We start from the raw sequence: 23,882 nt of genomic DNA, 5'->3' as shown, positions 1-23,882 counted from the left end.
TGTATGAGTGTGTGTGTGTGTGTGTTTCTTTAGGTCTATTCTGTTTCGATGACAATCATAAATTAAACAAAAACGAAATATATACTCGAATATTTATATTATTTTCATTAGTAGTTGTAAAAATTTGCTCAATAAAACAACAACAACACCAATAGCAATAACAAAAATGCGATTTATAAAACAAACCAGACTAATTAAGGTTCGCAACGTCGACCAGATTTGTGGCGAGGGGGATAGGAACGGAAAAATTACACATAGTCCATTGCTACCGAATTCGATACGGGCTCTAATTGTGGGACCATCCAATTGTGGAAAGACGAATGTAATGATAAGTTTAATCGAAAGTCCCAATGGACTTAAATTTCGAAATATATACATTTATTCAAAATCGTTGTATCAGCCCAAGTATCAATATTTAATGAAATTGATTTAACCAATTAAGGGGATAAACATGTTCACGTTTTCAGACAAGGAAAAAGTCGTCAGTCCAGAAAGAGCTAGACCACACTCAATAATGATATTTGATGACGTAATCTGTGACAAGCAAACAGCAATAAGAGATTATTTCTGTATGGGGCGTCATAAACACATAGACTCCTTCTATCTATGTCAAACCTATACGAAAATACCGAAACATTTAATACGTGACAACGCTAATTTGTTAATAATTTTTAAACAAGATGAAATGAATATTAAACATATTTACAATGATCATGTTATAGGCGATATGTCTTTTAAACAATTTTTAAATTTTTGTGAGGAATGTTGGAGGCGAAAATATGAATTTGTTCTCATAAGTAAAGATAATGATATTGATAAAGGACGATATAGAAAGGGATTCGATAGTTTTATACAGCTATAAATCAAACACACGGCTTTCGATCAGCTCTGGATCAGCTCGGCATCAGCTTTGGATCAGCTTTCGATCAGCTCATGATCAGCTTTGGATCAGCTCCGTATCAGCTATATATATAATATACGATAATTACATATACTCTACTAGTAAATAATTGGATTTTAAACAAACAACAACAACAACAGCAGCAATGACGAAATCAAAAAATAATAGCAAAGTGCTGGATGATCTGGTTCAAACCAGATTGTTGTTGACGCAGAAATTGAGGAGCATGAAGTCGAATGAAATGGATCGAATGAATATGCTAGAAAATACATTTAAACCAATTACAAAACCTTTGAATGTGATTGCGGAAAATTTTCTAAGAAAGAACAAGAAGGTGGTTAAATACAACGTTGAGAATCCGACTAACCCTAACCCTAACAATAACAACAACAACAACAACAACAACAACACTGGACGTGAACTGGTAAAATATGATGTTCAACAACGAGGTCGTTCAGGAAGACCAGAGCAGCAACAACAAGAACAAGAAAAACGAAATGTTGGAATGCTTAAGAAGAAAAGACGATACTCTCCAAAGAGGATTATGCGAAGAAGACTTGATAACGACTGGGATAAACCGAGAAAAGTAAAATCCTATAATGGGAAAAGAAGAAGAAGAAGACCTTATCACCGAAGAAACAGTTGGGGTGAGAATGATGAAGACGAAATGGTGGTTGATAGTTCGCAACGAACGAGTTTTCCAATAAGCAACAGCAACCCACCCGACTTGTTAGATACTTCCGAAGATATCCTTGCAAACTATTCCTCGTTTTTAGATAGCCAAGGAGCAAAATACACTAATTTATTAATTCCTACACACAACGCTCAAAACGGTGATGACGATGATAATGCAGTAGTTAGTAGTACATCTGCTGCTGCTGCTGCTCTCCCTGTCCCTCCTGCTCCCCCTGCCCTCCCAGCACCACCTGTCCTCACAGTATTACCTGCCCTCCCAGCACCCCCTACTGCTACAGTTGATGTTTATGCTAAGGATGGTGATAATCGTGATGATGATGATGATGATGATGTCCATAATGATGAGGAAATGGAATTAAGTCCTTTTAAAAATCTCAAACGTAATCTGAACATTGAGAATTTACCTTCACCACCAGTCAAGCCTAATAAAACAAAGAAAGTTAGATTACCTTTTTTTATGCAGCCAAGAGAAACAATGCTTGAAAAAAGTCAATTGATTAATGGACCCAAATTTCATAGATTTAAAAAGACTCCAATGAGAAATATAAATTTTTCACCAAATCTACAAAAAAGAAATGCTTTCACAGAAAATTTATCTCTGGCCCATCCTTCTTCCAATAAGAAATTAAGATTAAAATTATCAGAAAGAGAATCTGTGTTAGGAAAAAGTTTTTTGATAAATGGACCCAGATATACAAATATAATCTAACAAAACCACTACAAAAAAAAAGAGCCAAAATCACCGTTTATGCGTAATATTGAGCTTTTAAAAAGTCAAAAACAATTGGACATGTTGTATGGTCTGAATATAAGAAAAAATGGTGATTGGTATTTTGCTAATAGTAAATTGAAATATAATAATAATACTATTATTATTGATAAGGTAAAATGGAAATTGACTTCTGGTCTATTTAAATTGCTATTTCACACGAAGCCCGCGCATTATTCAAATCTGGATTTGAAAAATTATCGAGATATTTTGTAAAGAACAAACGCACACAAACGACAATATCAGAATAATTCACAAGTTAAGGGGACTAAATCCTTTAAATACCAACATATTATAAAAAATCTATTCAAACCGAAAACTGCACTTATTGGTAAAGGTTTGACTGTAGCAGGAATAACAACAACAACAAAATCTTACTCAAAGGAGGATAGAGGATATAAGTATTGGGATGATCCGAATGAATTAATTGAAAGATTGCGTTTACTATTAGCATCCGAGAGTGCTGGAAATACCAATCACAAAAACGAAATTATATCTATTATAGAGGAGCTTAGAGAGGCAAATATAATAAAATGATAAACAAATTTGGTGAAAGCTCGAATTCCACATCGGATGCGTGCGGAGTAGGAGGAGGAGCAAAAGGAGGAAGCGCATCAAGTATAAAAAAATATATCTTAAATCGACAAGAGAAAACGGATATTGATTTAAAGACTATGAGACAGAGTATAAATGTTATGACAAGCAAAATAATTACATTATAAGAAAGCCTTAAATCAGACGTTGCTGAAAGTGCGAATTTTATGCAAACAGCCCTCGAGGACTACTCTAAAGTTATTCACGCTAAGTATATGGCGAAAATAGAAGAAAATATTAACCAGCTTCAAGAAGTTCTCTTTAAATTAATCTCTACACACCTACCCAAGGAAGACGTATCTAAAATAAGAGTTAGCTTCCCCACTGTTATTAAATATTTAGATGATACACACGATGAATGACAACAACAGCAACTTGAATACAGATAAAAGACAACTCACCGAAGAGTTGCATAGACAAGGACGAAAAAATTTTATCAGACGACGTGTGATAATGAAAGGGATAGATGACTTATGGCAAGCCGATTTAGTTGAAATAATACCCTATCAATTATATAATAAGGGATATCGTTATCTTTTAACTGTTATTGACACGTTTTCAAAGCAAGCATGGGGTGTCGCTATTAAAGACAAAACTGGAGCCAGCGTTACAGCAAGTATGAAAAGCATTTTCGATGAGGCACAAAGAAAACCGAAAAATTTACAAACAGATGATGGTAAAGAATTTTTCAATAAGACATTTCAAAATCTAATGAAATTAAATCATATTAATCACTATTCGACGTATAGTATTTTAAAAGCCAGTATCGTTGAACGATTTAATAGAACCATCAAAGGTATGATGTGGAAAGAGTTCAGCTTTCAAGGTAGCTTTAAATGGCTTAATATCTATAAGAAATTGATTACCAAATATAATAACACATACCACAAAACAATTATGATGGCGCCAATTAATGTGAGTTTTCTAAATGAAGCATTACTCCTCGATACCGTTTACAACCACCTGAAAATCACCCATAGACCAAAATTCAAAGTTGACGATTATGTACGAATAAGTAAATATAAACATGTATTTGAAAAAGGTTACACTCCAAACTGGACAACTGAGATATTTCAAATCAAACGGATACAAAATACCAATCCCATTACATATATATTGAAAGATTATCAAGGAAATGATATTAAGGGAGGATTTTATGAATATGAGCTGATGAAAACTAAATTTCCCAATACATATTTAGTGGAGAAGGTTATTAGACGTCGAAATGGTAGAGCATTCGTTAAATGGCTATGATTCTCATCAGAGCACAATTCCTGAATTGATCTGTAAACCTATATATGTGTGTGTGTAAAGTCAATTAAGATTTCATTCCCTTGCGAACCGTTAAGATGTCGATAACATTAACACTAACAGGCAATAAGTCAGTACTTGTTGCAGATTATTTTCCTCCAATTGAACTTGATCAAAACTATCAGTGTGCCCTAATCAGTTTGGACACTTATCATTCGATTCCAAACGTTGACGTAGGAAATAATTTATTTCATATTGGTGAACATACGATAAAAATCCCTGTAGGTTCATATGAAATCAGTGATATTAATGAGGTTTTAACACGAAAATATGGAAAGTTAACGCATACTGAGTCTGAAGGACGTCCTAAATTTTATCTAGTTCCAAACTATAATACTTTACAATCGGAAATTTTCTCCGAAACTGATGAAATATATTTCAATAAGGAAAAGTCAATCGGCTCTCTATTAGGATTCAGTGCGAAAGCATTAGCCGCTAATATATTACATACTTCTGATAAGTCAATTGATATCACAAAAATCAATAGCATTTGCGTGCATTGTAATACACTAGTTTACAAAATAATATTCTTGGTGTGCTCCCCAGCAATTGATGGCAAATTCTGTTAGTGTTGGACCCCTAGATCACAAAAATAGCAATTATTTTTTTTTCGATGGCACAGTTTTTTTTTTAAGATTTTTTAAAGTTCGAAATGTTAAATTTCGGACTTTTTTTCGAATTTCTTCTTATATCTCGGCAGATATCCACTTGGTTGAGCCAGTTTTAGTTTTATTTTAAAGTCAATAGATCAGAGCTTAACTTTGCCATACAGATCAATATGATTGGATGAGTAATGGCAGCGCAGAAGCTTGACAAAGATGAAAAATGTGTTTTTTGGTCGTCTGTAAGTCGGCTGTATATATCGTAAAATCTCGAAATAAATCCGTTGAAAAATCATAATGGGTACAAACTTAAAGTGTACATCCTACCGAATAGAACAAGCTGGATACGGCCCAAATCCATGGAAAACTGGATTTATGGTGGATTTTTAAAGTTCGGATTTTTCCACTTTTTTCGGTTGACAGAGTCCAAATTTAAGATTTATCATAGGCGGCGTCATGTAAACAAAAATGAGTGGTGACGGCAGCCGGATCAAAAAATAGCTAAATTTAAAAGCTAGAAAATTATAAAATAAATTTAATTTCTGAAAATTCCTTTAAAAATATAAAATTGCTTGCGTTATGACTGTGAGTATTTTTAATTAAGTACTATCCATTTGGATAGTTCATTCTTATGAAAAAAGTAACCTTAATTTCAAAAATTAAATTCACTTTAATAATTTTCTAGCTTTTAAATATCTGATTTAGCTATTTAGTGACCCGGCTGCCAACACCAATTATTTTTGTTTACATGTCGCCGCCTATGATAAATCTTAAATTTGGACTCTGTCAACCGAAAAAAGTGGAAAAATCCGAACTTTAAAAATCCACCATAAATCCAGTTTTCCATGGATTTGGGCCATATCCAGCTTGTTCTATTCGGTAGGATGTAAACTTTAAGTTTGTACCCATTATGATTTTTCAACGGATTTATTTCGAGTTTTTACGATATATACAGCCGACTTACAGACGACCAAAAAACACATTTTTCATCTTTGTCAAGCCTCTGCGCTGCCATTACTCATCCAATCATATTAATCTGTATGGCAAAGTTAAGCTCTGATCTATTGACTTTAAAATAAAACTAAAACTGGCTCAACCAAGTGGATATCTGCCGAGATATAAGAAGAAATTCGAAAAAAGTGCGAAATTTAACATTTCAAACTTTAAAAAATCTTTAAAAAAAAACTGTGCCATCGAAAAAAAAATTAGTGCTATTTTCGTGATCTAGGGGTCTAAAACTAACAGAATTTGCCATCAATTGCTGGGGAGCATTTCGGCTGTAAACTAGTGATATTATAAATGGAGCGTATATAAACAACGAAACATCCCACACACTACATCAGTTTGCAATTGTCGTTAGTCCTGGTTATAAAATAACTGAGGTACCACAAAACGTTATATATCTACCAGTAAACACAAAAGAAATACATTCGATAACTTTAAAAATCTGTGACCAAGACGGTAATTTGATTAATTTTCGCGGTGAAAGAATTACAATAAGATTGCATTTAAAACCAATATAAACAAAATGATTTTATACAACAACAACAACAACAGCGTCTATAAAAAGGCATTATCAGTTAATTCTCCCTCACTCGCTCTATCAACGTTGAGCAGATTAGCTACTCGTGAGCAACGTCGACGACAACAGCAGCAGCACAGCAACAACAAATCCCATTAACGGAGTGCAATAAAAAATTTCTATTAAGCTTAGGCTTCAAATTAAAACAAAAATGACGCATATAATTAACGTGCTCGAGAAACCGACTATTGATAATTCAATAATAAAGAAAGATTATCATAGTTATTCACCCTATTTACGTTCGTTTGAGAACAATGATGAAATTCGGATTTCCATACAAAATCAAGATTTGTATGTGTTGCCAAGCGAAAGTTTTCTGCATATTCAAGGGTATATCACAAAAAGTGATGATAGTGTAATATCACCAACCACAGTAGCTTTATTGAATAATTGTATGGGATATATATTTAGTGAAATACGATATGAACTGAATGGCATTGAAATTGATCGAACACGGCATTTGGGTGTAACAACTGATTTAAAAAATTATCTATCAATTAAAAAAAATCAAGAACATTTGCTTGAAAATTCTGGATGGGACATCAATGGAAATTTAAAACTTGAAAAAGGAAACTTTAATTTTAGCTTACCGTTGAATTTGTTACTTGGATTTGCTGAAGACTACAACAAAATAGTGCTTAATGGTAAACATGAGCTAATTCTATTAAGAGGAAAAGATAACGAAGGTGTTTATAAAAGCAATGATATGACTCTATCAATGTCGCAATTGAAAATGACGATTTCGAACATTGTTTGGAAAATGCCGCATGTACAATTGTCCGATGCCTATAAATTGTATATGTTTAATGTGATAAACAAACAAACACCATTAGTGATGCCCTTCAGGAGTTGGGATATATATTATAACCCAGTAGTTCCAGAGACTACTACATTTATTTGGAGCGTCAAATTGGCAGCTGAGACCGAACGCCCCCGCTATGTTATTATCGCATTTAAAAAAAATAAGAAGTATATTCATTGTGATTTAGTCGATGTGAAAGTATATCTAAATTCTGAAGTATATCCGTATGACGGATTAAATCAAAATTTTAGTTTAAATAGATATGCACTGTTATATGATATGTATATCAATTTTCAAAAAAGTTACTACGGGTGTGAGCCACAACCGTTATTATCGTTAGAAACTTATAAAAATAAAGCTCCCATGATTGTCTTAGATGTGACACATCAAAATGAATCACTAAAAAGTGGTCCCATTGATATACGAATTGAGATTAAAACACAAATTAATATCCCCGTCTCAACATCTGCATACTGTCTCATAATTCACGATAAATTATTTGAATATACACCGCTATCAAACGAGGTTAGAAAAATATTATAAATTTATAGTATATAGAAATATTTTTCTATTCCGTTCTCTGCGAGAATGCAAGCAAGCAATCAAGTAAAGCAAGCATTCGTAGGAAGTCGAATCGCAAGCTAGAAACTACAAAAACGGGAATAAAAAATAATAAAAATGTTGCGAATAATATTCGCAGCAAGTATTTTACTATTCAGTTGTAATTCGGGAGGAAATTGTGAGCCTATTCCGAATCCTGCAATTACTTCTGTTTTGAATATCAACAATAATAATATCAAAACAAATACAAAAAGTGTGGAATTTAATATAACATTATCGGCCAACGATGTGTTAAGAGTAAACCTTTCATTCGAGTTAATGAGTCAACCATCGCCGTTGGGAGCATCAGCACCATCTCCACTAACAACCACAACAATAAAAACTAGTGAGTGGGTGGAATTGACTACGCCCACAACAACAACAACAACAGCAGCAGCAGCAGCACCAGCAGTACCAGTAAACGATCAGGACTATGATGATGAAGGTGGCGATGATGCTGATGATATTAAAGTTACGGTGGAAGAGGTAGTCGAATTGTTTCAAAAAACTCTAATAGAAAAGGAGAAAAATATTGGAGGAGTGCTGAATGCAACAGCACCATTCTACAGGCACTTTAATCTCCAATACAAAGATTCGGTTATATCAATTCGTTGCCTATATAAAAGCAATTTTGAGAAGAAAACTTTAATTATAAAATGCACTCAATATATTGAGACAACACTGGTGGAACGTTATTTGGCAAACGGAGAGATTGAACAAATATATGTTTAAAAAAAATCCTGACGCTCTGAAGGACGTTATCCTCAACGAAGACATCACCAAGTATGTGCAAACTGAGCATATGACAATCACTTAAAGGAAAGGGCGAGCGCTAGAGGTCGATGGGGACAACAGACGTAACCAATCGCCGATAATCAGCAGAAAGCCGGAGCCCGAGAGACCAGACAAATAAAAAAACTTTTTTAATCTTTTTTCTATATATATATATATTCATGCGCTTACTTAAGCACAATTCTATATATAAAAACTAGTGTTACTAAGCTATCGACTACACATATATGGAGCTAATACCCGATTATCAGTAAGGAGCCAGACCCGAAGCCTAAGAGAGAAGCGACAAAAAATGATAACCCTTACACTTATACTTATATATACACACATCATACGTGCATCCAGTGCACTTACTTAATCACAATTTTGTAAAACTAGTCGCTAAGCATTCACCCACGGGGAAAGTATATAATCGCATAATAAAATATCTCAAAAAAAACAAGAAAGGAAGCTAGCTTCGGCCAGCCGAAGCTTATATACCCTTGCAGATCATTCCTATTAATTAACAAATCGCAAAAATGTTCAATTTTCTAATATTTCTCATTAATTTTCCGATCGTTCCTATGGCAGCTATATGATATAGTCGTCCGATTTTGATCAAATTAAAATTTAAATTCGGAAATATTTAAAAAGAGTCATATCCTAGAGTAGAAGATAATACAATAAAAACCAAAGAAGCTAGAATTTATTTCCTATTACTTTTCCATTAATTTTCCGATCGTTCCTATGGCAGTTATATGATATAGTAGTCCGATTTTTAAAATAATTAATTCGAAATTCAGAAATATTTAAAAAATAACATCCCCAAAAGTAGAAGGTAATATTCCAAAAAACAGCGAAGCTAGAATTTTTTAAAGTTTTTTTTTCCGATTGTACCTATGGGAGCTATAAGATATAGTTGTCCGATCCGGTCGGATCCGACATATATACTACCTGCAATAGAAAGAAGACTTTTGCGAAAGTTTTGTCCCGATAGCTCAAAAACTGAGAGACTAGTTTGCGTAGAAACAGACAGACGGACAGACGGACAGACGGACATGGCTAGATCAACTCGTCTTGTGATGCTGATCAAGAATATATATACTTTATGGGGTCGGAAACGTCTCCTTCACTGCGTTGCAAACTTCTGACTGAAATCATAATACCCTCTGCAAGGGTATAAAAATGTAACTGTAATACATTAGCATTAACATTTAAAAAAATTCTATACGCTTTTAAATATAAAACAAAGGAAAGACTCGTTGATTAAGAGGTCAGAACACTTTCACACACTAAGAAGCTCCATCTTCGGGAAAAAAAAATCCATTATAGTTTTTACGTTGATCAATGCACAAATCCAACCTATTTGGTTGGTGCTTATTGCTTACTGATTTGATTGCTACTTATTTTAAAACGGCCTATCTTGTCGCTGAACAAAATAATCTTTTAAATTCAATAGATATTTAGAAAAATTATCCATAACCAAAAACATACAAATTTCTTATAATAAAGACCCATTATATTAGTAAGGGTAGGCAGAATCAATTTATTTACATATATTGTGAGCTGTCTTCATATTTAATAGTGTTAAGTAGTTCTTTGTTTAGTTTTAAAATAAGAATATTCTGCAACGTGTCGGGGCTTAGCTTCGTACGTAGTTTAGTAAATATGTATGGTAGCGAGACCGAGACTTGCGTTGCTGGCACAGACAATGTAACTTCCGCTATCTTTCCCAAAGCCGGCTCATTTTTTGAATGCATCTTCCAGTACTGATTGTTTTCGATGTCCAGTCTGTCCCGGTACTGCATATGCCCAAGTTTAGACTCGACCGATCTTGTGTCCGATAAAAGATTTGAATTTTCTTGTAAGATACTAAATCGGCTGTTCCTTGATGTTCCTGCCCTTTCGTCTATCGGGACCATGTGCGGCTTAGTTTTTGTAAGTTCACTAACCTTTAGAAGTTGTTTCTAAAAAGCGAAAAATGTATTAAAAAATATGTTTGATTACATCATATTCTGAAATTACCATGGCCTTTTTGTTGTTTTCTTTGCTCAAATAACTGGAACCCTTAAAGTTAAATCGAGGATCCACATAAATTCCTGCTAGGAATGCGTCATTGTCAAATAAAACTGTCTTTCGTTTGGACATAGCTTCTTGAAATTTCTGAGCGAGCGAGTGTTTAGGTGACAGCCTGGTCAAGTGTGCTTCGCACAGCAGCCACTCGCGATAAAAATCTCCCACTACCAAGTCTTCCGATTGCAGCATGGTTGTGCATTCCAAAACTGCATATCCAAAACTGAGCTGTGTGTCTAACAAAAAGTTTTACCAATAGTATAAATTTTGATTTCAAAATTGTCCATATATTGCACGTTAATACCCATAACGCTGCGTCCGTTTCGACTAGCAATGTCCATTTTTATGCATAGGATGCGATTTTTTAGCTTCTCTTTAATCGCGAAACACATCTTTTTCGCAGTCATGGCCAAATACGCCACTGCACTTTTGGAGTTCCACGGTTACAAAAGGTAAGCAATCGATTGCTTATATTCATTCTCATCCATTTTGAGGGACGCGATCGTTTTAAACTTTTTAGGCACCTGTCTAACTTCGGTTCCATCAACCTCATAGACGTCGGTTTTGTGAACTAACTTGTAATGCCGCTTAATATTGCCATTGGTCTTCGACAGTCGTTTTTTGCACACAGTGCATTCCACAATTGCGCTAGAATTTGTAGGCACCACAAGCTTTTCTAAGTTCAGTTTAGTTGGTCTGCCCATATTTTTCCTTTTTATTCAGCTTTTAAAATTGTTTCACTCCTTTAAAACTTGAACCAGCTAATGCAATGATTGCTTTAACAAATTTTTTAATCCATAATTTAAGTCCTAATATTTTTTATTCACATAAATTTGTTTTTTATATTTAAACAAAAAGAATAATGACTATAGAATATTAATTTATATCACATATAATTAAACACCGGAATTTAGAACGAAATTTATCAGAAATCCTAAATTTTATATATATATATATATATCTCGAGATATACTATTTTGAAGTTTGAGAACATTTTTTAAGTTCTTAACTTCAAAAATTCATAGCGCCCCTAAATGGACACCAAAAATTTTTAAAAAAATCACAGATGATAACCAAGGCAAACTTTTCAAAGTACCCGAGTTTGAAGAAAATCTAAAATTTCATATGCGCAGTTGAGAAATTCTTACCCAGGTCTAAGCCAATAATGATGTGGCAAGCGACCTACGAACACATGGTATCCCCATCGTAAAGGATGAGAATCTGAAAACCAATATGAACTCGCTTTGTTTTTCACTTGGTATAACGCCAGCGCTTAGGACCAGATCTATATTTAGAGTCCGAAGCAAAAACCCAAACGCTGTGGTACACCCAAAAAAAAAAAATCCTGAGTGTCAATTTAATAACTGTGGGTTAAAATGACACTGCCCCTAGGATCAAATTTTTGGGGTCAATTTGCTCCCGAATGAGTGTCAAAAGTATACCGCTTTTTCAGAAAATACGTAATTGATACTAAATAGTGTCATTTAAGTGACACAAGGGTCACATTGATAACAATAATTGTCACTTATCGATTTCTGAAGTTCGAACTTCTATTTTCTATAAACTGTGCCTATCGCAAGGGAGACGCAACTTTTAGTTCGAAAGTGAAGAAATTACGACGCGTTTTATGTAAAAGTTCTCTAAATATGTGTTAACTGTTTACATTCTGTTTACATTACATTCTTAATACGATAATTACACTAAGTGAAGTGTGCTAAAAATATGTACATGTGCAATTTAAATAAATTTTTTAGATATAACGAGCAGTAGGAAAATTATAATTACATATGTACATACAAAACTACATTTGTAAAACAAGACAAACTAAAAGGACATTAATAGTAATATAGTTATTATTTTTATATAATTCCTATTATTGGATTAGTTTAATTACCAACATAAAAGGAAGCTAGCTTCGGCCAGCCGAAGCTTATATACCCTTGCAGATCATTCCTATTAATTTACAAATCGCAAAAATGTTCAATTTTCTAATATTTCCCATTAATTTTCCGATCGTTCCTATGGCAGCTATATGATATAGTCGTCCGATTTTGATCAAATTAAAATTGAAATTCGAAAATATTTAAAAAGAGTCATATCCTAGAGTAGGGGATAATACAATAAAAACCAAAGAAGCTAGAATTTATTTCCTATTACTTTTCCATTAATTTTCCGATCGTTCCTATGGCAGCTATATGATATAGTCGTCCGATTTTGATTAAATTAAAATTGAAATTCGGAAATATTTAAAAAGAGTCATATCCTAGAGTAGAAGATAATACAATAAAATACAAAGAAGCTAAAATTTATTTCCTATTACTTTTCCATTAATTTTCCGATCGTTCCTATGGCAGCTATATGATATAGTAGTCCGATTTTTTAACTAATTAATTCGAAATTCAGATATATTTAAAAAATAACATCCCCAAAAGTAGAAGGTAATATTCCAAAAAACACCGAAGCTAGAATTTTTTAAAGTTTTTTTTTCCGATTGTTCCTATGGGAGCCATAAGATATAGTTGTCCGATCCGGTCGGCTCCGACATATATACTACCTGCAATAGAAGGAAGACTTTTGGGAAAGTTTCATCCCGATAGCTCAAAAACTGAGAGACCAGTTTGCGTAGAAACAGACAGACGGACAGACGGACAGACGGACGGACAGACGGACAGAGGGACAGACGGACAGACGGACAGACGGACAGACGGACATGGCTAGATCGACTCGTCTTGTGATGCTGATCAAGAATATATATACTTTATGGGGTCGGAAACGTCTCCTTCACTGCGTTGCAAACTTCTGACTGAAATCATAATACCCTCTGCAAGGGTATAAAAATGAAAATAATTACGGTTTTGATATTATTATTTGTACTTGGAGTCGCTGTCGGAGGTCGTCTTGGGGTCGTTGTCAAAAAAATTCCCTATCATAGGGAAATCAAATACTCTAGATTTGATCTCGTTGTAAACGAAACATTGACTATCCAAGTGAATTTAATTTTTGAACTTAAGACCGCACTTGTGGAAGTGATTCAAGAGAAGGGAAAAAATCAACATGATAATAGATTTAAACGAAATTCGGCATACGAACGAATGCCGGCTGCTTTCCCCACAATCGATGAGGCAGTTGAAAATTTCCGCCGAGAGTTACTTAAAAAAGAAATGGATTTGGTGGAATAATTGAGTCGCCCACTGTGTAGAAATTTCAGATTAAAATACTTGAGAAGCATTTTCAGCGTTCAATGCCGTTATCATAGCGATTTTAAAAATAAAAAATTGCGAATTTACTGTCAGCGCTTTAATGCTGCTACTACTTCTGCAAGCAGAACCAATGTGCGAGCCCCCGTGATGGAGAAAAGAAGAGAAGGAGGAGGACGAGGAGGATCACAACCCCACCAGCTTTCAGTTAGTGAACCACATCGGAACGTATAACATCAATGATTACGAGCAGATCTGGCATATGGATATTCAATAAATATATACATATATATATCAAATACCAAAAACTAAAGAACAGCACAAAAAAAAAAAAAAAACCCAAAAAAAAAGTGACGTTTAAAAAAATAATTATTGATTTCATTCAAAAATATCTACATATTCTGTCGCCGGAGGATAAAGAAACTCTCCAAAGTATACATATGCGATTAGAACATATTAAAAATTTGAATATTATCTTTAATCAAGTGGACACTAATAAAGAAGCGAATAAAGAGAATTCCAATTCAAATTATGCTGCCGCTGCTGCTGCTGCTGCTGCTGATGTTGATGATGATGATGCTTATAAAAGAGAACAACATTCCAAATACATTCAACAAAAATTGATTGATGAACATGACGCATTACAAATTATGACTTCCTATCAAATTTTGTAAGTATACTACTATTAACTATCTATAATTATATTCAATATATGCGCTACAATTATTTTATTTGTTGTGTATTTTAGATCGACATCATCGTCCTCGTCGTCGCCGTCCTCATTTTCTAGTATATCTGAATAATAAGTAGGAGGCTTCCTATGAGTGCGTGTGGGTGGATGCATATTAAAAGGAAACAGCAAAAAAAATGATAAAATAAAGTAAGATAGAATGCAAACTGCGCATATAGTATGGATTCAGCTATAAAATTGACTGTATGCTGGCTAGTAGAACTCTAGAAATATTCTCGAGTCTCTCTAGCATTTTGAACACACAAAAAAAAAAATGCATTTTTACATATTCCTATTACTGCTAGTATGGGCAGTCGTTGGAATCACTTTAAATCAAACGCCAACAACAACACCACCACCACCCCCGACAACAACAACCACCAGCAGCAGCAGCAGCAGCACCAGCGAAGAACTGTCCCCAGTGTCAACAACAACAACAGCAGCATCAGAAGAAGAAGCAGCAGCAACAGCATCCGATGATAAAGCAGACGATGGCGAAGATTCTTCTGAATTTGATATTGATAGCATTTTAAAAACACCACTTGGACCGAAATTTGTCTATCATGTGAACATTACTCTTCTATTATTAGTCTTGCTTTTGTTTGCCTTTCTTGCAATTGCAATATGTCAACTAATCTTTTCTTGTTATCTAGACTGTATCAATGCTGCAATGATGGTCGATACAGATCGCATTAATAATAATAATCACGAACTTTCTAATGTTTATTATCCTCACAACGATTACAAAAAAAAATAAAAAAAATTTTAATATTTCATTTTGTGGTGAAATAAAATCATATTTTTTACATTTTGTTGAGCGAGAGGGAGACCGAGAGAGAGAGCGGGAGGGGCGTTAAATTTAAATCAAATCACAATTATTGCGTAGTTTAAAAATTTTTTTCGAAAAGAAAACCGTTTTTTATGGTTTTATCGGGGAAAATTTTTTTATTTTGTTTTTAACACGCGCATCCGGAAAGTTTCAAAAGTGGGGGAGAGAGCGGGAGGAGGGGTTAAAGTTAAATCAAATCACAATTATTGCGCAGTTTAATAAACATGTTTTTTTTTTATAGTTTTATCACAAATCTGTCAAAATGTTAATTTTTTTTTAACACACGCATCCGGAAAGTTTCAAAAGTGGGGGAGAGAGCGGGAGGAGGGGTTAAAGTTAAGTGAGGGTGGGTTTCTGAGTAGCATCAATATCAGGCCATTTATGCGCTGTGTGATTTCTGTGGCACTACGATTATAATATTTTTTAACAAAAAAAATCACCAACTTATAATATTAAAAAATCCTATGATTTACACCAAAACCAAAAGACTTGATCTCACATTTAGTTTTAATTTTTAGTAATTTTAAAAGTCGTAGAAAAAATATTAATAACACTGTGCAGCATTTTTAGTGCTTTTTAAATTTACCTCGATGGATGCTATATTTTTAGATTCGTTACGAATTCCCAAGTTAAACTGCGTTTTCCAAAAAGTTCCCCGACGCAAGGATTCTTAGCAAAAGGACCTCAAAGTTCGAAAAATGCTGAAATTGGCCAACTTTGCGGAGCTCTTAGAAGCAAATGGATGCATGGCTTGGTTCGAAGTTAAAGTTTTTTAAAAGATACACCCTTTATCTTTTAAACCCTATACTTAAAAAATTTTTAAGATTTTGTTTAAGGCAGAAACAAATTCTAGAAAAAAAAATCAAAAAACATAAAAGTAGTGTTGCCGCCCTGTGTATTTAAAAGTTTGTTGTTGTAATTGATCTTTTCCTGGTAATATTGTATTGATTATAATTTTACTATTAGACTAATTGGATTAGAAAAAATTACAACATCAAACTTTTAAAAACACAAGGCGGCAACACTGCTACTATTTTGACCGCAGCTGTATGTTTTTCAGTTTTTTGACTATGTTTTTTGGAAGTTATTTCTGCCTTAAACAAAATCCTAAAATTATTTTATGTATGGGGTTCGAAAGATAAAGGGTGTATCTTTTAAAAAACTTTAACTTCGAACCAAGCCATGCATCCATTTTCCTCTGAGAGCTCCGCAAAGTTGGTCAATTTCAGCATTTTTCGAACTTTGAGGTCCTTTTGCTAAGAATCCTTGCGTCGGGGAACTTTTAGGAAAACGCAGTTTAACTTGGGAATTCGTAACGAATCCAAAAATATAGCATTCATCGAGGTTAATTTTTGATGCTGCATAGTGTAATTGTTAATCAAAAAAATTAAACTATATAACATTATTATCATAATGTCTATAATGATAATATTAATTTATTTTACTCAACATTTTTCAAATAATAATAAGGATGAATGTGGGATTCAACCAAATTATAGAGAAAAGCCACGGTAAGACGATTAAAATATTTGATCACATTTATCAAGGAATTACATTAAATTACAAAGAAAACTATTGTTGTTTTTTACATTTTTAAACATTTTCTGTGAAATAAAATAATTTGATCGTCAGATCGTGGCCTAAGCCATTTTTAAGTGTTGTTAAAATATAAAAATTCGTGTTGGTGGTATTGATAACACGAAAAATGCCTAATATACCTATAATATACGTAACCTTTAATGATTACGGTCCCTGAAAAGTATTGTTTAAATATTTATTCGGCGCCAAAGTGTGACCCAACTTTACAACGAAATTTACCCCACATTTATCTGCATTTTGTATGGTATTATCAAGAATATAATGCAGGGTCACATCATTTTTAAATTTGTTGGAAAAAGTGAAAAAAAAGTGAAAATAGTTCATTTTAATCTAAAAAACAATAAAAAGGTGAGTGATAAAATGAATTTTGTCTTTTTATAACCTTTATTTCAGCGTTACAAAGGTTAGTATCACAGATATTTTCGCCATTAATAAATACACGCCTCCGGATGCTATCTTCAACACAAATTCTGCATTTCAGTGACACTTGAAATGTTTTTAATCTTTACCAGTGGTAAATGGTGTGAGGTGTTCATTAAATGGTTGTATAAATAGTACTTCAGTACTAACTTAGTTGTTTAACTTAATCAAAATATTACATTTATTTCAGCCAGGCCGACTAAGACTTCTTGGGACCAGAAGTGTTGCGCCTGCGTTTGTCATATTTTATTTGTTCTTCTCATATTTTTTGATATAGATACCCGACATAAAACAACTGAACAGAGGGTAAATGATCGGCCATGGCAAACCAGGCATAATTTCTGGAGAGATCCTTTAATTTTGTGCGGAGACCTAATAATGGTAATTACTCTTATTATTATTCCTGGTCTTACATTCATATCTAAATTATGTTTGATATTTTCAGAAGACAGACAAGAAATGGATATCTAAGAACTGCATTCGGCCAAGCAAAACCCGGGAATGCTTCATGCATTAAAAATTTGTAGTTCCAATGCTTCGATAATAAATACACAAACAAATATTACAAAAAAACATGATTTTTATTGTGGAAAATCAGATACTGCAAAGCAGTGCAAAACCAAAACTGCGAGGGTCTGGAAAAACCAAAACTGGGAGGGTGTAGAAAAACAGATATTGCAAGTGGAGGAAAACCATAACTGGGTACGTGTGGAAAATCTATAATGCGGGAAGTCGAAAAACCAGTGGATTTTGTCCTGCATTCTTCTGCCAGAGATCCAGATAGAAACCTCATTTCCCCCTTACTTTTTGTGTCACCCCCGTGTATTTTGAAACCAGAGATGGAAGAAATGTAAGGGGTGAATGAGGTTTAGTCCCTTCCGCTTCTATGGAGAAACGTCTTGAAAATATGTTATTTTCCAGAGGAATTTTCCCGGTGGGCACACGCACACACACACACACACACACACACTTACTTAGAACTTGCCAATTTAAATCAATCCCATTTTTTTTTAAGCGTGCAGCTTATCACACACCCACAGCTAGAAATTTAAAGCGCAATTTTTTGTTATCACACTCACACACAGACACACGCAGAAATTCAGGCAACGCCACCCGCTGGGAAAGTGAGAAGTTGGTTTTTGTGTTCTTGAAATCCTGTTCCTTTTTGCAGGCGGCGGTGTGGGGATAGATAATTTCTGAGCGTTAAATGGGGGTGGGTTTCTGTGTAGCATCAATATCAGGCCACTTATGCGCTGTGTGATTTCTGTGGCACTACGATTATAATATTTTTTAACAACAACTTATAATATTCAAAAATATTCAAAAAATATTAATAATTGTTAATCAAATAAATTAAACTATTTAACTATTATCATAATGTCTATAATCATAATATTAATTTATTTTACTCAAAATTTTTACAAATAATAATAAGAATAAATGTGGGATTCAACAATATTATAGAGAAAAGCCACGGTCAGACGATTAAAATATTTGATCACATTTATCAAGGAATTACATTAAATTACAAAGAAAACTATTATTGTTTTTTACATTTTTAAACATTTTCTGTAAAATAAAATAATTTGATCGTCAGATCGTGGCCTAAGCCATTTTTAAGTGTTGTTAAAATACAAAAATTCGATTTGGTAGTATTGATAACTCGAAAAATGCATAATATAACTATAATATACATAACCTTTAATGATTACGGTCCCTTAAAAGTATTGTTTAAACGAAATATTTATTCGGCGCCAAAGTGTGACCCTACTTTACAACGAAATTCACACCAAATTTATCTGCATGATATTATCAAGAATATAATGCAGGGTCACATCATTTTACATTTCGTCCAAAAAAGTGAAAAAAGTGAAAAATCGTTCGGTTAATTCTAAAAAACAAGAAAAAGGTAAGTGATAACAGAAATATTGTTGTTTGAATATCTTTATTTCAGCGTTACAAATGTTAGTACCACAGATATTTTCGCCATTAATAAATATACCCCTCCGGATGCTATGTATCTTCTACACAAATTCTGCATTTCAGTGACACTTGAAATGTTTTTAATCTTTACCAGTGGTAAATGGTGTGAGGTGTTCATTAAATGGTTGTATAAATAGTACTTCAGTACTAACTTAGTTGTTTAGTTAGTTCAAAATATTACATTTATTTCAGCCAGGCCGATTGAGACTTCTTGGGACGAGAAGTGTTGCACCTGCGTTTGTCATATTTTATTTTTTCTTCTCATAGTTTTTGATATAGATACACGACATAAAACAGCTGATCAGAGGGAAAATGATCGGCCATGGCAAACCAGGCATAATTTCTGGAGAGATCCTTTTATTTTGTGCGGAGACGTAATAATGGTAATTACTCTTATTATTATTCCTGGTCTTACATTCATATCTAATTATTTTTGATATTTTCAGAAGACAGACAAGCCATGGATACCTAAGAACTGCATTCGGCCAAGCAAAAACCGGGAATGCTTCAGGCATTAAAAATTTTTAATCCAATGCTTCGATTGTAATTTAACATTTAATACAAAAAACATGATTTTTATTGTGGAAAATCAGATACTGCAAAGCAGTGCAAAACCAAAACTGCGAGGGTCTGGAAAAACCAAAACTGGGAGGGTGTAGAAAAGCAGATATTGCAAGTGGAGGAAAACCATAACTGAGTACGTGTGGAAAATCTATAATGCGGGAAGTCGAAAAACCAGTGGATTTTTTCCTGCATTCTTCTGCCAGAGATCCAGATAGAAACCTCATTTCCCCCTTACTTTTTGTGTCACCCCCGTGTATTTTGAAACCAGAGATGGAAGAAATGTAAGGGGTGAATGAGGTTTTGTCCCTTCCGCTTGTACGGAGAAACCTCTTGAAAATATGTTATTTTCCAGAGGAATTTTCCCGGTGGGCACCTACTCAAATAGGAAAAACTTAGTGTGGGAGGTAGAGGAGAAAAATATAAAAAAAAAGAGTTATTTCCATTGGATACAGTTATCAAGCATCCGGGGTTCAAGAACAACACACCAAGAAAACAAAAAAAAAAGCATTGTAGTAGGGAGTGAAATTGCCAATAAATAGAGCCGGACAGTCAAATTCAAAGGTAGTTCATAATTGAATTACATAAGACTGCATCTCCAAAGTACGGGAACTATATAACCGAACGTCAGGATCCTAGACTTGAAATCAGTACTAAGCAAAGCAGTAGTAAACATGATTTCGCTAGCCGAGAAAAAAATTAAATTCAAGCAAGTGACAGTGGGAAAAGAAGATGAACCTCCAAAGGAGTTAACAACGAAGGTGGTTCCATGCACTACGTGTAAGGGAGGTGCATATTACCAACTCTTGGACGTTGACGAACAAGACGAATACAACAGGCGGGAGATCTTAACCCAAGTTCCTGAGGACGTCATTACTGATGATGAAGTAGGTCCACACCATAACCATACCTGCTGCGGCTAGACAAAAAAATTTTCATGTATTTTTTTTTTGGTTTGTTAATTAAAAAAAAAAAGGAACCTCAAATCCGAAAAAAGAAATCTAACATTGGTGGTGATGGTGATAGTGATGGTGCTAGTACTTCTGCTGGTGCTGCTGCTGCTTCTGCTGCTGCTCCTACCGATGTTGACGAGGAAAATCCACGAAACAAAAAGTTGGCTTAAACTTGGATTGATCCGGCTATTAACCATGCTGCTCATGTTAGCCCTGCTAGTGCTGCTGAGAAGGACCTTCAAGAAATAAGGGATGAAATTGAAGAATATCGTAGGGACTACGATGACGTACTAACTAATACTGACTTACGGACTTTAAGGACTATAAAGAAAATTTTGACAGTAGGAACAAAACTTACGGTAGGAGAATACAAGGCCTTACATCCAGTCAGGGGGCAATTCATGTGGGGAGCCTTTAATCAAATGCAGCAGTATCGTCATTTGCGTGAAAACTTGGGTAAAAAAAATTCGCGAATCAATTTTTATGAAGACTATGACGAGGATAATAGCTTGATATACAGGCCGAGAAAGGAGATGAGTAGTTATGAGCTTGAAAGTTATATTTCTTCAGATGACGTTGAGGACTTAAAAAAGGAAATGGATGAGTTTTTTTATAAGTTTGAGGATATTATGGTTGATTTTGATTTTCAGACTTTACGAACTTTGAGGAAATTATTGACAGTAGGATCGACTGTGACAGAAAACGATATTAGGAATTCAGAGAAGATCAGAAAATGCTTTAGGATTGGAGTTTATGTTGTAATGAATCGCTATCAGGATATTCCCAGATTTACTCAGTAATAACTCACTGTCAGAATATTCGCAGATTTATTAAAACAATAATTATATATATACACACGCATATAATTCTCTGTATATATATATATATCAATAAAGATACTTATTGGAACATTACAAAAACAAAAAAAAACCTCCCAATCTCTTAATATAAAACGTTCTAATTTCAGTAAAAAAACAAAAAAACAATACCATGTTGGAAAAAAAAAGTATTGTTTCTTTACTAACGTCCTATTGTCGGTATTAATATTTGATAAATAAGGCACTAGAACGTTAGAAAGAAACAATATTTAAGTGACAAGTGTGTGTGTGAATGTGTAAAGTGAGTTGGAGACTAAATTGTTTTTCTGACTGCAGGTTAAAAGTAGTTGCTTGTTAATATTTACACGCAATTGCTTTCTCCTTGCAGTCAAAAAACAAATATATCCTTTAGAAGAGTATGTACTCCTGAAAATAAAACCTAATAGAAAATATATTGTTTTTGTGAAATGATCTATACCCAGTATTATTTATATCTTACATAATATGGCAATAGTTCGTTGCACATAAATATATTTATAGCCTTCAACTTGAGTGAAAGTGAAGTAAGAAAAAGTATATTGATTTGGTGGATTCGCTGAGAAAGTTCTGTTAATTTAATAGTCCTTTCTTTTCGTGTCCATCACATAAATATATTTACAGCTTAAAAAAAAAAAAAAAAAAAAAAACACGATTAAATGTCAGTTAGATAAATAGTATGTATATTGATTTCTATTGGTGGCAGACTTTTGCACTATATTTTCACATAGTAGATCAGCCTGCACCCAAAAAAAAATATATATAAAGTCATCAATAGGGGGGAGGGGAAAAAAAGTGTGTGTAATGTTAAGTTTGTTAAAGAGTATATTGATTTCTCTGACTAGCAGATTTTTGCGCTATGTTTATTATTTTATATAGTGGAATAGTGTCCTATCACAGAATGCTCAGTAGATGTAAGCAACTTTCTGCGTTTACACTTTTGAAAATTATTGATTTTTAGAAGAGTTACATTCAAAAAACGAATCGTTCGTCACCTTACCCTACACTCCCCTATCGTGATATTTATTTAGCCAAATATCACATTATCAATATTTTATGATATTTGCATATCTTTCTATCATCTGTGCACAAAAAAATTAAGCGTGTTAAAATTTATTTCGGTGAAATTAATAAAAACAAACTAAGTGCAAACTTTGTTTGAAAACTATTAAAACAAGTGGGAATACATCAAATATGTTATCCCACTTAAAAAACAAACACCTTTATGTGTGGAACTAATAAAATAAGAAATTTAATAAAACGTATTATATTGTTTATACTTTTCTAGTGCTTTTCATTAATTTTAGGGCAAAAGTCTTTGTTGTTAGCTAATTTACGCGGCTAAAATTTTAAAATTCAACTGAAAAAAAATATCAAAAGTATCTGATATATCGATGTTTTTTTTGGCGATATATAATATATCATATTGATATTTTTTCGTGAAGAAAATATATCAGCGATACGTTATTTTTAAAATGTTTGACATCCCTATATTTCAGCTATAATATGATACTAAAGGTGTGATTAAGTACGAATATCGTGACGTCATGCGTGTGTTTAGAAACATAAGTTGCGAAACGGGAACCAACAACAAACACCCGTCAGAGGGGAGTAACCGGCATTCCCCGATTTTTATTTTCTTCTTCTTATTCAACTTTGGAAATACTTTCACTGAATTTAAGAAATTTGTTTCAGTTCTTTAGAACATTTTTTTCTAAATATCAAGGCTAGCTGGCTTAATAAGTATGGCGATTTTCTAAAATTCGTGCAATTTTTTTTCTGAGTGTAAGGCTTTTGTTTCCTGTTTGTTCTATATATCACTTGCTCGTATATTTCGCCTGCATCTGAATTTTTAGACTACTTAAATCATCTTTTAGCTATACAGTCAGTGTCGAACAAACTGACCGATAGAGACCAACTTTTAGTTCTAGGATATTTTAATATCCCGGGAACATCGTAGTCAACAGATGAACAATGAAATGTTTTACATCCACTAGCCCAGCATGACTTTATTGAAGGCTTGCTAGATATATCATTGTCTCAAGTTATCAATAG

At 33.6% G+C, this 23,882-nt stretch overlaps 1 protein-coding gene across 1 annotated transcript in view; it reads right to left on the bottom strand.

Annotated features, from left to right (window-relative positions):
- The window catches only part of LOC138911797 (uncharacterized), a 37,650-nt gene extending 16,025 nt beyond the window's left edge, over positions 1 to 21,625 (bottom strand). The window contains exon 1 of the transcript XR_011417630.1: positions 21,332 to 21,625. The gene's annotated coding sequence lies outside the window, so the exon portion shown is untranslated. The remainder of the gene's footprint in view (positions 1 to 21,331) is intronic.
- Between the last annotated feature and the right edge of the window lie 2,257 nt (positions 21,626 to 23,882).

The sequence above is a fragment of the Drosophila takahashii genome, chromosome 2L (genome assembly GCF_030179915.1).
Source record: "Drosophila takahashii strain IR98-3 E-12201 chromosome 2L, DtakHiC1v2, whole genome shotgun sequence".
NCBI classification, from domain to species: Eukaryota; Metazoa; Arthropoda; class Insecta; order Diptera; family Drosophilidae; genus Drosophila; species Drosophila takahashii.
This window is presented reverse-complemented; position numbering and strand designations above follow the sequence as displayed.